The sequence below is a fragment of the Prionailurus bengalensis genome, chromosome A3 (genome assembly GCF_016509475.1).
Source record: "Prionailurus bengalensis isolate Pbe53 chromosome A3, Fcat_Pben_1.1_paternal_pri, whole genome shotgun sequence".
NCBI classification, from domain to species: Eukaryota; Metazoa; Chordata; class Mammalia; order Carnivora; family Felidae; genus Prionailurus; species Prionailurus bengalensis.
Window position 1 is genome coordinate 35755884 of NC_057354.1, and position 15363 is coordinate 35771246.

At 42.8% G+C, this 15363-nt stretch overlaps 1 protein-coding gene across 1 annotated transcript in view; it reads right to left on the minus strand.

Moving 5' to 3' along the window:
* PAK5 (p21 (RAC1) activated kinase 5) overlaps positions 1-14733 on the minus strand; it is a 299753-nt gene extending 285020 nt beyond the window's left edge. Inside the window, exon 1 of the mRNA XM_043602881.1 lies at positions 14241-14733. The gene's annotated coding sequence lies outside the window, so the exon portion shown is untranslated. The remainder of the gene's footprint in view (positions 1-14240) is intronic.
* Positions 14734-15363: the final 630 nt, after the last annotated feature.

A 15363-nucleotide genomic window follows, 5' to 3' on the forward strand; every position in this document is an offset into this window, starting at 1 on the left:
CCAGTTCCCAGTCTGGGCCTTCAGATGGCTGGGTGCTTCCCTTTTCTCTTGGAGCCCTGCTCAGGTGACAGGTGAACAGGCTGAGGGTAGCCTGCTGAAGATCACATGACCCAGTCAGCCCCACCATCCCAACATGTAGCCACTCAGTCACCACATATGTGATTGGGCAGATCCTAGAGTAGCTGGCTCTGCTGGTTCTACTGGATCCACTTCTACCCAAACTCTTAATTGGGGAACTTTCCAGGACTCGGCCCTTAGATTCCTTCTCTAGCTAAACTTACTTGTTTTGGTGAAGTCATCATCTTTACCTCCAGCCCAGACTTTTCTCCTTGACTCCAGACTCTCAAACAACACAACATCTTCGCTAGAAGTGAGCATCCCTTGGGATCCCAAGTGGGCATCCCTTGTCCCCTGACACCTGGGTGGCTCAGTCAGTTGAGTGAACAACTTTGGCTCAAGTCATGATCTTGCAGTTCATGAGTTTGAGCCCCACATAGGGCTCGCTGCTGTCAGCCTATTAGCGTAGAGCCCACTTCAGATCCTCTGCCCCCCTCTCTCTGTCCCTCCCTGCTAACGTTCTCTCAAAAAATAAATATTAAAAAAAAAGTAGATGTCCACTGTTTAAACTGAACTCTTAATTTCCCCCCAGCAACTTCCTTCTCCCACAGTCCTTCGGTGAAGGCAATTTCATTCTGCTAGTTGCTCAGGTCAAAAGCCTTGAAGTCATCCTTGACTCCTCTGTCTGTGTCTGTCTGTCTGTCTGTCTGTCTCTCTCTCTCTCTCTCTCTCTCTCTCTCATAACCCATACCCAATCCTAAGGAAACACTACCTTGAAAATATAGAAGAATTTGGTCACAACTCCCTGCTTTCATGGCTAGAAGTCTGGTCAAATCACTATCTGTCTTGCCTGAATTATTGTAGTGTTCCCCTGATCAATCCCCCCACTTTCACACTTTCCTCAACAGGGAAGCCAAAGAGACTTGTATAAAATATGTCAGATCCTATCCTCTGCTCAAATCTCTCCAGTGATTACACATCTTGCTCAGAGTAAAGGCTAAGATGTTGTTGACCACCGCCTCTCAGGCCCTGCTGGCTCTGCCCCTCCTTCACTTTGTCCCAGCCACACTGGCTTCCCTCTACCTCCTCCCACAAGGTAGGCATTGTACCTTGGAGCCTGTGCACTGGGTTCTCTCTGTTAGGATGTTCTCTCATGTGCATCACAATGTAGATCTACATGTCCCTCCCCTCCTTCAATGTCAACTTCTCAACAATGCCTCTCCTTATTGAAACCTGCACCCTTTCCTGCCACCATGCCACCCACTTCCCAACCTCTTTATCCCACTCTGTTTCTTCAAAGCTCAGATCACCTTCCAACATTCTATCTATTTCTTAGATTATTTACTGTTTCTCCCCGCAAATGAGAGATGTTTATTTACGTTCACTGAAGCGCCACCTCTATAAACACAGCAGTGCTCAATGCATGTCTGTTGAATAAATGAATGACTAGTTAGGAATGGTCACTGTGGTATCTACTTTTATCCTAGTTTTAAACTTTACACTTTAATCCTATTCTTTTTTTATCTAGCCTGTCAAAAACAACAAAACAGAAGCAAGCAGTCACCACCCTAATAGATCCAGTTATCTTTATTTTAATCCTACCACTTAGAACCAAAGGTCTTTGTTTTACAGTGACATTGCACACCTTGGTTTATGCAGAAAAGAAAATCCTCTTCAACAGGCAGGCCGTGCTCTGTGTTTAAAATAAAGTTGAGGTCTGAAAAGACCTGGGAAACCACTTTCTAAAGTCTTGTCTCACTCTTCTATCTCAAGCAAATAGTAACTCTAGGGACAACACTGGAATTTTCTATCTCATTTGTTTTTCATTACTTTTTACTAAGGTACAGTGATATCATTATTCTCAGTTGCCCTGGGTGATTCCAATATTGATTTTGAGATTCTTCCAGCTATTCTATAGAGTGTGTATCATTTATAAGGTTCTACTTCACTTCTGTGGGCATATTTGCATTCTGAATGTTTTATATTTTCCAGATGATAGTATCATATGAAATATGATAGCATCCTTCTGAGCTTTGATAATCCCTACCTCCAGCAAGCTTGAGCCCATATGATTTCCTTTTGTATTTTGGTTTAATTCAAATGGAACACATGAGGTTTTTAATAATTACCCAGTATTGCAAAAATACTGAAGAAGTTGAGTTGCTGAAGCCTAACCATGCACATATTCCCACCAAATATTAAGGAGACTTAGCTCAAGATTTTTACCCTCTGGATGGAATTGTAAAAATGCATCTTTCTAAAACCTCATATTTTGCCTATATTTAAAACCTATACATTGCCTTATATTTAAATTATTAAATAAATTGGCTTATACTTTCAGGAAATGAGATTATGAAGGAACATTGGCGGGGCATCTGGGTGGCTCAGTGGGTTAAACAGCCAACTCTAGATTTCGGCCCAGATCATGATCTCATGGTTCCTGGGACTGAGTCCCATGTTGGGCTCTGCACTGACAGCACGAAGAATGTTGGTATTCTCTCTCTCCCTCTCTCTCTGCCCCTCCCCCGCTCATGCTTGCACTGTCTCAAAACAAATAAATATTAGGAAAAAAAGGAACATTGTGTAAGAATGATTCAAAACCCTAGAGCAATCCTCTCCTGTAATCCAAGGATGACAAATTCAAAAGGCTTCAAGGAACAAGAAGGTAATATAAACAATTGAAATAGCCTGATGGGACCCGATAGGGAGTGATGGAAACTGTGGCAAAGACTCCATTCATTACTGGTCCATGGCGGAGGCAGCTACTACTCAGCCACAGTGGATGGGTGCCATAAAAATACACACTATTGCCAAATTTTGAATTTGTGTATATATGGTTTTTTTTAAGTGAAGAGATCTGAATTTTTAGGGGAAATTTCACACTCTGGGTGCCAAACAGAACATATCTAGGCCACAAGACTCTGCTCTAAATCAGCACTGTCAAATGTTTAATACCTAATTCACAGTGTTCTCCTACACCTTCCAGTTTTAAAAGGACAGCTCAACTATATTTCACAGATAGTAAAAGTCTCCAGTTGTTGTTTCCTGATTCCTAGTCGGTAGTGGGCTGTGGTGTTGAGTGTTTCTTTCAACCAGTATAGACCGCTGATATGGCAATGCAGGTACCCTCCCAGCAGGTACCCTTCCCCAGGAATCCAAGCTAAAATCAACACAGTAACTGCTATCAAGAGTGTATACGTATACTGCCTTTAAAATCCCTTCCAGTTATCACCCTAGAATCTTCTCTCTCTCGGCATCCTGCCGCAAATATCTGTGACCAGAAGCTTGATGACCCCCCGGTCCCACACTGGGGAACCTCTTATTTGAACCACTTACTTTCATCCATTTCCCCACCAAGCCTTCCTGGTTTTTCTCGTTTTATAGTGCATTCGTTACTATGGAAACATGTGGTGCCAAAGACCAGGGCAGAAGTGAGTAAAACCCCAGCTTTCCAAGTAAAAAGCAACTAATATCCAAGCAGGGGTCACATCATCAACCATGTGCTATTCATACCAGGTTTGGGGCAACAGAGAAGTGGAAATTGAATCTTGTAACTAAATAATTATTCTCATTTTTTCAGAAGCTCCGTTTATTTACTCTATTACTGGAAAGCTGGCTCTTAGCTTACAGTTTGCTTCATTACTTTCTTTTCAATGTATTTAGAAGGTCTGCTTTATACCCATATCCAATATTAGAATTTGTCTCTAACCAGAAACCAAGTATTAATCTTTCCTTCCACATGTTTTTCATATTTATAGAAAGCAAGGGGAAAAAGTCCCATGCTAATTAAGGAAATGGATTAGACCATTGCTAGGACCCATTCCAGAATTTTAAACCATGGCATCGCCTTTTTGCATCTGGACTCATTTTTTAGTCTCAGTAATGTCCGTTTATCCACAAACATTCCCCCCCCCACACACAAACATCTGTTAACGACCTGACATACATCTTCATAAAGCTGGGGTCTGGGGATACAGACACCAAGAGACAAGTTACCTGCTTTGGAAGAGTTCTCAGGCTAGCATAAGAAGGGAACCAAGTGAGAAAACATCTATATAAAACAGTGTGATGACTGCTTTCAGAAGGGTAACCCAAAACCATGTGGAAGAAATTTCAGGGGGTGGGGCAGGGGGAAGTGGTAGCTGGGTAGGAAGTTTTCAATGAATGGTGATGATCAGGTGTTCATTTTGGGGTGGGAATGAAAACAAAGAGAACAAATAAGAGGTTGACATGAGGTCTAATTGAGAGATGCTATGGGAAGTGGCAATGGGGACAGGAAAGGGCATATGCAAGAAAGTTTTAAGTTGATGAGATTTAGGGACTCCTTGGATTTGAGGGGATAAAACAAACTAACTCAAGTCATGAATTGCTGTTACTCAAGTATTATTAGAAATTTCCTTTTACTATTTGTTTCTATGTCTCTAAAACCTAGACAAGAAAGAAAACTCTACATTCAGTTTAAGATTTTTATTCCCTTAACCGACCCTCCTCCATCACTGTTTATTTGTATTTTTAGAGATTAAATCATACCCACATAGCAACTGTCTCTACATTGGGGGAAGAACCTTTTAAACAAGTGAAGTTTTCTACTCTTCGGTACCAGGAAGTTCTTCTCCTGGGTCAGTAAACTGCAGTGCAGCTAAATTAGGCAGGTGGGCAACTCATCTGATGATTAAGAACAAATTAGCTAGAACATCAGTGTGTTATACAAACATCTATTCGCATGATTCAAATGACCATCCTTAGAAGCAAAGTGCTCAAGTTCCATCCAGAACACAGCTAAAGAGTTTCTTAAATAGTATGTCAACCTTGAACTTGAAAAGTGAAGTTAACAATTGTTGACTATCCTAAAATTTATATTCGAGACTGAAGGTATGAGGGAGTGAGCTCACATCCATCCTCCCTCCCCCTTCCGTAACTTGTTATTAAAAGAGTAATGGAACCAATGTTTGGATAAAGTCATCTTGATTCACTTGGACAGTGGGGAAATGGAGGCTTAGGTTTATGAATCAGTGATTAAAAAAAAAAAAAAAAGGTATTCTTCATTGCCAGTGACATAAATGCTAATTCCCTTAGAAACCGGCAAAGGGGATCCCATAACTGATATGTTTTAAAATATAAGTTAAATTTGTTTCTTATACAAGGAACCAGATATCGATTTTTGCTTTTGATCATTCAGTCAATCATAATACTGTACACATCAAGGCCATCAATGCATTTACTTTCCTTTTGCATGGGGAAATTTGCATGAACAGAAATGCTGAATCAGAGGATTGGAATCAGAGTGGGTTGATTAATCCAGCGATTTTTAAATTATTGAAGGTTCAAGGACTCCAAACAAAACTTTTCTTATCTACTGACATCAGATTCCGATGAGCCAGAGTTTGACTCCTCTTCGTTACCCTAACTGCATATTTTTCCTTGAATGACTATTTTACAGGACTCTTATAAAGATTAAGATATACAGGTAAAACACTGGGATGAGGGTTTAATACATCTTGTTCAATATTAGCTATAATCACAGGAGTGCAATCTACTTTTCTTATGATCTGTGTTGTTGTTGCACAAGTAGCTAATTGCGTGTGTGTGTGTGTGTGTGTGCGCGCGCGTGTGTGTGTGAACAACTATCACCCTTCTAAAACAGTAAACTGAAGGGCACCTGGGTGGCTCAGTTGGTTAAGCATCTGACTTTGGCTCAGGTCATGATCTAATGGTTTGTGGGTTCAAGCCCCACATCGAGTTCTGTGCTGACATCTTGGAGCCTGGAGCCTGCTTTAGATTCTGTGTCTCCCTCTCTCTGCCCCTCCCCCACTTGTATTCATTCTCTCTCAAAAATAAACATTAAAAAAAATTTTAAGGAAAAAAAAAGTAAACTGAGCAGGCCTGATCCTAACATTTGAGAGAGCAAGAGCACAAACGGAGTCTTAATTATCATATATTTAAAGATGATAAATAAGCTAAAAATTGTTAAATACGTTCTATCTGCCTAGCTTTACTATGTTCCTAACAACCTAGAAGACGGATTTAAATTCAGATTTCTTGAATTCCAGAACCCAGCAAAGTAAGGAGAACCAGCTTCCTGCCCGGCCACCTAGCTCTTTCCACCCTGAACCGTGTATGTGGACTACAACACCCACCTGTCTGAGCTCCAGGTGCACCTCCCACGAACGGTCTTTCCTCAGCACCCCTTGGGCCCAGGAGCCTTTTGAGCAGGTAAGTCCAAGACCTGGGTTCGCATGGCAGGGCCCAGAGGGGGCCAAAGTGGCACATGGGCCCTTTGGTGCAGCCGGCGGGTGGCCGTGCAGGTGCACTGAGGCTGGGGGACAGAGCAACTGAGCTCTTTGCCATGCAGTGTCCAGGGTCGGGCCCCTCTGGGTAATTTAAGATTTTCTCCGTCCTGTTTTTTTAGTGCAACTGAAGAACAATTTCCTTCTTCCCCTGCCATTTGCAAGTCTTTCCTCAGGGAAAAGTTTACAAACAATTATACAAGCAACATGAACCTGAGCACTGAATTATCCAGATAGCCACAGACATTTCCTAGAACTGTAGGAAGAATACCAACTTCCCTACGGATGTTTGGTATTATGTGCCAAGCTATTTGAACAGGGACTGCAGTATTCATGGTGGACCAAACTCAAACATTACTATAGGACTTTCTAGATGTAAGTCAGAATTTAAAAAAAAAAAAAAAAAGCCTAGACTCATGTTGGTGCCCCATCTATTTCCAAACTATATCTCTTGTTGCTGCTGCTAAACTGCCTGCTTTGGATAATCCTCCCACTGGTTCTTATCTAACCTGAGAATGCAACCTCCCCTCCAAAAATCCTGTCCAGCCACAAAGACCAAGTCTGAGAAGCCACGCTCTTCAGGACAAGTCACTGCTGACTCCAGGAGAAAACAGCATCCCAGTATAACTACTGGCAGACTGTGGCCCAGCCCCAAGCAAGCTATTCTAGGCTAGAGCCTGCTTCTCTAAGTCCCTGGTATTTACGGCCTGGAGGTGGCTAGGTTCTGGTTTGCTTCCAAGCCTGTTTTTCTGTTGTTTTTGTCCCCCACCACACCGCCCCTCCTTCCTGGCAATTCTTTTAGCTATCTGATAACCTTCTAGTAAATTCTTTTTGCTCAAGTTAGACAGCTTCTTTCATTTGCATGCAAACTAAGAGTCATTGCTGATATACTTGGCAGAGCTCCTGACACAGAGATAATCAATGAATGTGTGTTACATAAATGAATAATTATAACCTGAATGTGTATCACTATCATATTTATAAAATAATGGGGTTTTTTTCTGATTCATAAGACAATGTTATTGACTAATTTTTTTTAAGTCGTAAATATATAAATAAAAGACAAAAGCAAAGACCTATTGCTACCTCAGACATGGCCTAACTTTGTTTTTTGTTCCAGTTTTTACCTATAGGATATTTCCATTTCACAAAACACGTATCATTATGCACTTGCTTATATATTTCCACTTAAAACTGAAGTTGTTTCAAGATAATCTTTGAAATGAACACTCTTAATATTTAAGTAATGTGTGTTATTTGGGGACCTTAAAATACCTTTAACCAGCCCCCAATTTTTAGTTTTAAAGGGCATTTAAATTTTTTATTATTGTTTTTGCCTGCATCTGATTCCTTAGCAAAGACCAAAATTAAAATTAAAGCCAGAGAAATGGTTGTGTCAAATCATTTGAACTCTGAAAATATTTGTCAAAAGCTTTTAACTGTCCTCCAGAAGGTTGTATCCTGTAATTCTCCCACCAGCAGTAATGAAAATGTCCTTTCACTGCATCCCTGCTGGTACTGAGTTCATATATATATATATATATATATGTGTGTGTGTGTGTGTGTGTATATAGCAAATATATATTTAGCAAATATATATATTTGATTGTTTAATACATGAAACATGGCATCTCATTTTTGTTTTAATTTGCATTTCTGTGGTTAATAGTAAGAATATTTATTAAATATGTGTATTAGCCTTTTTATCTCATCCTTCCAAATCATTTATTCAGATAATTGAACAATTCTATTGGGGTGTTATTTTCTACTTACTGATATGCAAGAGTTCTTCAGTGCAATTATTCTATTAACTGTTCTGTCATGCTTGGTGTCAGTATTTTTCTCCATGATTATTTTCTGCTTTAAACAGGGTCTTTTTGCATACGAAAGCTTAAAATATATTCAAAGCTATCTTTTGCTGTGATTCTTTGCATTACTTGTTAAATATCTTCTTCTAGCTTTGTTTCTCACCTGACCGATAAACTTTCCAATATATTTGGAATTTAGTCTAGTGAGTCATATAAAGAGGGTCTTAGTTCAAAGTTTTCTACCTATTTGGTGTAGCCTCTTGATTTTGTCTAATGCCTCTCGCGTTTCAAAATGCTTTATCCATTGCACTTGTTTCCAGAAACTACCTGAGATGGCTTCCAGGCTATGCTATTCCAGTGAGCTGTATCTATTGATTCTCACACCAGTACTACATGGCTCCAATGGAGTTCGATGACCAGATTTATTTTTATTTCTGTAAGGGCAATCCACTCCCACATATATTCTTTAGCAAGATTTTCTTCAGTATAATCACACAGTAATTCTTCTGGATTGATGTTAGAATCATTTTGTCAAATTTTCCCAAACCCCAAAGCAATAAAACTATATAATTGATTGTGGAAAAACAGCCATTTCAGAATATCCATCTTTCTACCCCAAGAATAAGGCATTTTTTCATGTGTTTGTGTTTGAGTAAAATTTTACAGCTTTCTACACAAATTTTTAGACATTTCTTATTATTCCAAAGTATGTTATGTACATTTTCTATTCTTCTTAGGTAAATTTATATTTTTGTGGATTCATAAGCAAAATCATTTTCTACTGCATTTCTTAGCTGGTAAATACTGGCATTTTGGGGTCGCCATTAATTTTTTTTTTTAAGTTTATTTATTCTGACAAAGAGACTGCATGCCAGCAGGGGAGGAACAGAGAGAGCAGGAGATAGAGAATTCCAGGCAGGCTCAATAGTCAGCTAGGATCCCGACTCTGGGCTCGATCCCACTAATCAGGAGATCACGACCTGAGCTGAAATCAAGAGTCAAATGCTTAATCAACTGAACCACCCAGGTGCCCTAGCTTGATTTTTAAATGTGTACATTATAACTAACCACGTTACTGAAATATCTTATTAGTTCCTTTAGACTCAATTGTGTATCTATCACTTTATTTCAAAATTTTTAATGTTTATTTATTTTCGAGAGCAAGAGAGACAGAGTGTGAGAGGGGAAGAGGGAGAGACAAAATCTGAAGCAGGCTCTAGGCTCCAAGTTCTCAGCACAGAGCCTGACAAGAAACTCGAACCCACTGACCGAGATCATGACCTGAGCCAAAGTTGGCTCAGCCACCCAGGCACCCCTGTGTATCCATCACTTTTAAACGAAATCAAGACACAATGTCTGATTTCTGTTACTTAGGTGAAAAGTTATACTCAAACATATGCATTAAGGGGCACCTGGGTGGCTCAGTCTGTTAAGTATCCGCCTCTTGATTTCAGCTCATGTCATGAACTCAGGCTTCATGAGTTCAGCCAATGTGGGGCACTGCACTGACAGCACAAAGCCTGCTTGGGATTCTTTCTCTCCTCTCTGCCCCTCCCACCCCCCCCTTCTCTTTTTCAAAAATAAACTTTAAAAAAAAAAAAGTGCATTAAATGTTTTTATTTGCTTTAAAAAAAATTACCATTCATGAAATGAAATTACAGGAAATTGAGGCCATCCAAGAAATCCAAATGTAATCCTGTATTCCTGCATTCCACCACATTCATTTTCCTGGGGGTACTGAGTCTTTCTTTTCAGGACTACCCAAAAGTGCCCTGAATGAGACATTACGTTACTTCTCACTTGGATTAAACAGAATAAAACAATTCAGCTGCCAGTTAAGAATTTTGACAACTGTGGAAGACAAACACACAAGGAACTCGCTCCTGTATAAAGAGCAACTTGGCTCTTATTTTAACCCCAGAGACAATAGGCTGATGCTCTGCAAAGTAGAACAGGACCCACCTGGCTATATTCACAAAGCAGTTGCAAGCTCTTCTGTATATGAGCAGATTCCTTCCCCCCACCCCCCATAAGCAGAAGTTTTCTATTTTAAAAGATCTGGATAAAAGCACCTACTAATTATTAGCTCATGAAGTATTTGTTGTGCATTTGATTTGGATTCTGTGTTACTAGGAGAGACTGGAGGGCTATCTATAGTAACCACTAGGGACAGGGACGGAGGAGAACCTGGCATAGAACAGAAGCCCAATAAATACTACTGCAATTATTATTTACTGTTTATTTTTAATCTCTAGAAGGCTAAAAGTCTAGTTCTCCATTGTCCCCTCTAGGGCCTACCATGACAAATACAAATGTCCAATAGATATTTGTGAAATGTTTGCTGACTGATAGGTTTTTACAAAGACCTCAGCTGGCAGAAAATATTTTGACTCAATTCTTAACTGCTCGCTTAAAACCAATTCTTAGAAGATGCATTTGTTAAAGCCAAGAATACTCCTCTTTTCCAGTCAGAACGAGTTTCTCAATTGCTCTTTTTATACAAGTTAGTGGGGAAAAAAAAAGTTTCTAAAAAATCAGATCTTTAAGTTGGCACAGAAAAATGCTATGAGAGTTTTCATTCCTTCACTCATTTGCCATTGTTGATCATCTTCTACATGCAAGACACAAAACAAATGGCCATCACGGAGTTCACAGACATTCAATAGTCAAACAAATGAATAGGAAACTGCAAAATGAGGCAAGTGCTATGGAAGAAAATTAAAAGGCTGATAAGAGAATTGGGCTGCTGGGGAAGGGAGATCAAGGAGGCCCAAAGGACAAGTACAGTTTGTACCAGCAAGGTGTAGGGGAAGTTCTTGGGAAATTCGACAGACAGGAGGTCAGTGTAACAGCGGCGAGAGAAGGAGATGCCCAAGATGAGGCTGGCCAAGTGCCCAAGGCTCAGTCTCTGGAACCCACCTCAGGTATGTAGAGGCATTATATGCAAGTAATTGACATGATCCTATCTATTCTAGAAGAATGATTGGAAGAGCCAAGCAAGGAGCCACGGGTCTTGCTAGAAAGTTATGCCAGTGATCCAGTATGGGGAAGACAACTTGAGGATTGATAGTGTGGTGTGATACAGATGGAAGGGAGAATCTACCGAGAGATACATGGAGAAATTTATAAAATTTTGGGATGGTTTTGGATATGGAGGGCACAAGGAATTAAGGTATCAAAAGATGATTCTTGAGTTTCTGGCTAAAGCAATTCCATGTACAGTGGTGTCTTCTACAAAAATTAGAAAAATTAGAAAGGTGTTAATATTGGGGTGTTTCTGTCACTTTTGTTATTTTGGTTGTTTAATTTGATTTTCTGTTGTTTGTTTGCATTGTGTTGGTCGGGTAGCAAAAGAGAGGAAGGCGACATTAACAAACCCTTTTGGGACAGGGCACGTCAGGCAGATTACCTGTGGAAGACTGAGATCCTAGATCATCTGGGTTTCCAGATTAGCGACATTTGTCTAGTATCTCTAAATGCTGCTCTTCCCTACCATGTTTGGGAAGCCACAAATATGTCAGCTGTATTAAATAACTTTTAAAGTATTTTCTGAACCCACAATACTCTATCTTTACCTTCTGCTCATATGCAGAAATAATCATGTCATTAAACACAGATCATAGGGATGCTGGCATACTGGGCTGAATAGTGTCTCCCCCCAAATTCACACCTAACCAGAACCTACAAATGTGAACCTTATTTGGAAATAGGGTCTTTGCAGATATAATCGAGATGAGGTCATACTGAATTACAGTGGACCTTAATTCAGTATGAATGGTGTCCTTATAAGAAGGGGGAACTTTGCCACATGAGGATGGAGGCAGGAAATTGGAGTTATGTTGTCACAAGCCAAGGATCACCTGGGGCCACCAGAGCTAGAAAAAGGCAAGAAACGATCCTCCCCTAGAGGCTTCAGCCGGAGCACAGACCTGTCTACACCTTGATTATGGACTTTCAGCCTCCAGCACTGTGAGAGAATAAATTTTGTTTTGAGCTACCTCATTTTTCGCCATTTGTTTTATGGCAGCCCTAAGAAACTGATAGTTGAAGTGTTAGATCACTTATTTGGGCTTGACTAGCGTAACACAGAGCACATAGTATAGGTTGAATAAATATCCATTTCCCTTCCTCTTCCAATGTCCCCTTTTCCTGGCTGGTTTATGTTACCAGTAGTCCACACACTCTCCCACTTAGACAAGTCTTTCTATTCCCAGGATTGTTTTACAGGGGAGGAAACTGAGGCTCCACAAAGTTAAATAACTTGCCCAAGATCACAAAACTAATAATGGCAGAGGCAGAGGCAGAGCTCAAACTCAGGTGTCTCATCACCAAAATGATACCACACCCCAGAACACCTGCCACTCACACCTGCAGTGCTGAAACAAACTCTGATGAAGGAGAGGAGCTGACAAATTAGGTTTTCAATGCCTGAAATTAAAACTCACATTTATTAACAAAATACCAACTTGCAGACACCTAGTATAATCAATCTGTACCTAGTCCCAGAGGAACACAAAAATTGTATTCTAAGACCAATGCTATCAATAAACTTCCATCAACAATATTGCTTCCATTAGCAATGCTTCTGCTTTGCACATATGTATTCTAAGTCAAGGTATTACTGTCAGATTGGACATTTACAGCTTTAATTTACTTAAATGCATTTTCCTCAAGCACTCCCCATTTCGTTTTGATGCTACTGACTCATTCTTGCCACCTAAGGAGACCATAAGAATAAATACTCTAAGTACGGAGGAAAGTGTCTCTAAACTTCATAGTCACAGATGTCCATCCTTGGAGTAAAAAATAAAAGCGTATTCTAAATTTGCCTTCCCTCCCTAACTCAGGGAGTTGTGCTGCTGAATATAACAGATATGCAAGTATAAGGTGGCACAGCTGTTATTCTGGAGTGTCAGTTTCATAGGAATTCTGGTGTGGGAGGGGCTTTTCAAGAGTCGTGTCCATCTGGACTCAGGTAAGACAGAGGGGGTCTACATACCTCCAAACCCCAGAAGAGAAAACGGCTGCACTAAGAGATTTTGGGAGTTCCTTAAGACCCTATGGCTATTTCTTGGTAGAACCCTGTGGAATGCCAGGTTTCCTGATTTCCCCAAAAGTGTATTTAGCCTTCGAAGCTGTCATCAGCTATTAACGATGACACTTTCCTTGGGCTTGCTGCCAACTTCTCTATTTATTAATTTGACCTTTAAAAAAAAAAAAAAGACCACCACAGATAGCCCCAAATGCTTCACATTCCCTTAACTGCTATCTAATGTTGAAGTGACTCACATCCCATGTTTAAAGCTCCAGATACACACACATGGGTTCAAGAGGGGCGAACACGCCTCTGCTCCAAACCGGGCACAGATGATCTCTGGACTTTTCAAGTTAACCCTCCAGGAGGCCGGCATCACACGCGATTTTTACAAGTTTGGAGCCGAGATCCTCTTCCACGCTCTGCCCACACCCGTGCCCACGAGCAGAAGTTCTCTCTCTCCATTACAACCCACCACGCGCGCACACACACGCACACGCACACACACACCAAGGCAAGTAACAAAGGAAAACACAGCCCCATAAAGGCTCTGCTATTACATCTTCCAGTCCACACCTGCCAAGAGACAAAAACCATACGGAAATCCTGCCCTGGCAATATGTGCAACACTCCCGGGGAGAAGCAGGCACCGTGGCACCCCCCTGGGCGTGCGTGGCTGTACACACAAAGAACCGGTGCTGGGCTTGCGAGCCGTCCGGGGGACCAGCGCACTCCCAGAACTGGTATCCGGGGATCTCCCCCGCGCCCTCTCGCCCAGCAGAAAGGAACTATCCTTTATTTGACCCGTAGAGAGCCCAGGCTGGGTGGCAGCGCATGGGGGGTGGGGGCGGTCCCCGAATCCCTGCCCTCCAGCCAGCCGGTCCCCAGCCTCTGGCATCTCCTAGGCGATGCACAATTGCGCGCTGTCAGATATCCCCTTCGCATCCTGCCGGCGAAGCGAGATGCCCAGGGTCCCAGCCGTGCGCATCCACGCTAGCGCCCCTCCCCGCGCCGCTACCCACCCAGGCAGCCCCGCCAGGCGCGCCTGCCTACCTGGTGGCTGGCTGTCAGCGCAGCGGCGGCGCCTCCTCCGCTTCTCCTCCGCGGCTGCTACACCGCTCGGAGCGCCATGTTCCCGGTCTCCGCGGGCGCACGCCGGGCAACTACTACGGGCTGGGTAGGGGCAAGGGGGGCGGGGGCCAGAGGGAGGGGGTGGGAGGCAGAGCCGCGGCTTTCTACTCTCCACCCAAGCCTCCCCCAGCTACTGAGCATGCCCAGCTGCCCGGCTTCGCCCCTAGGAGGACTTTCCACGAGCGCACGCAGCTGTTCCGGGTTTTCGCGGCAGCCGGCGGGAGGCAGGCAGTAGCAGCTGCGGGAGGCGGGTGGGGGGGAAGGGTCGGGGGAGTGTCTACACGCTGAGGAGCCCCGAGCCAGAGAAAGCAGCCCTTCGCCAATCCAGTCACCCAGTTGCCCTCTGCTCGCGCCGGGGTACCTCCTGCACGCCCCTTCCGCACACACCCGGGGTTCGCAGAAATGTGGAAAACCAATGTGGGGCTAAGCTTTGCTCCGGCGGAGAGCAAAGACGGGGGAGGGGGCGGGGCTGAGAGGCAGATCCTTCCGCAAGCCTCCTTGCTACCACCTGGACCTGTGTTTCTCAAACTTAAATGTGCGGTAGGATTAAAATGCAAATACGGGTTCAGTTGGTCCAGACAGATGCCTGAGATTCTGCAGGCTAAACAAGGTCCCAAGTGATGTTGCCACTGGTCCTCTGACCACACGGAGTAGCAAGGATCTAGAGGAGCCCCGGTCTGTGACCTCTGTGTGGCCATCCTTCAATTAGCCAGCCCAGAATTGGTCTGTATCATCCACAGACGTCCCTCCTGCCTACAGATTATGTGGCGGCTAGTAAGGGAAGATTCCCTCACTCCCCACCCCCCGGGTTGCTGTGCTGCCCTGGAAGACATCACGCTAGGGCTGGGCTCTGAACACCCATCCGAAACTGGCTTAGGGGAACATGGGTTCCTCGACCTCTCCGTGCTCGTTTTGCTGGTTGGCTAGCAAACTAGTTGCTACTTGAGCTGCTCTACTCAAGTCTGAACCAGCCTCCCTTGGCTGTCCCCTGCCTCTCCTGAGCTGGGCTAAAAACTCAGACTGGACAACCAAGTGTCCAATGTAT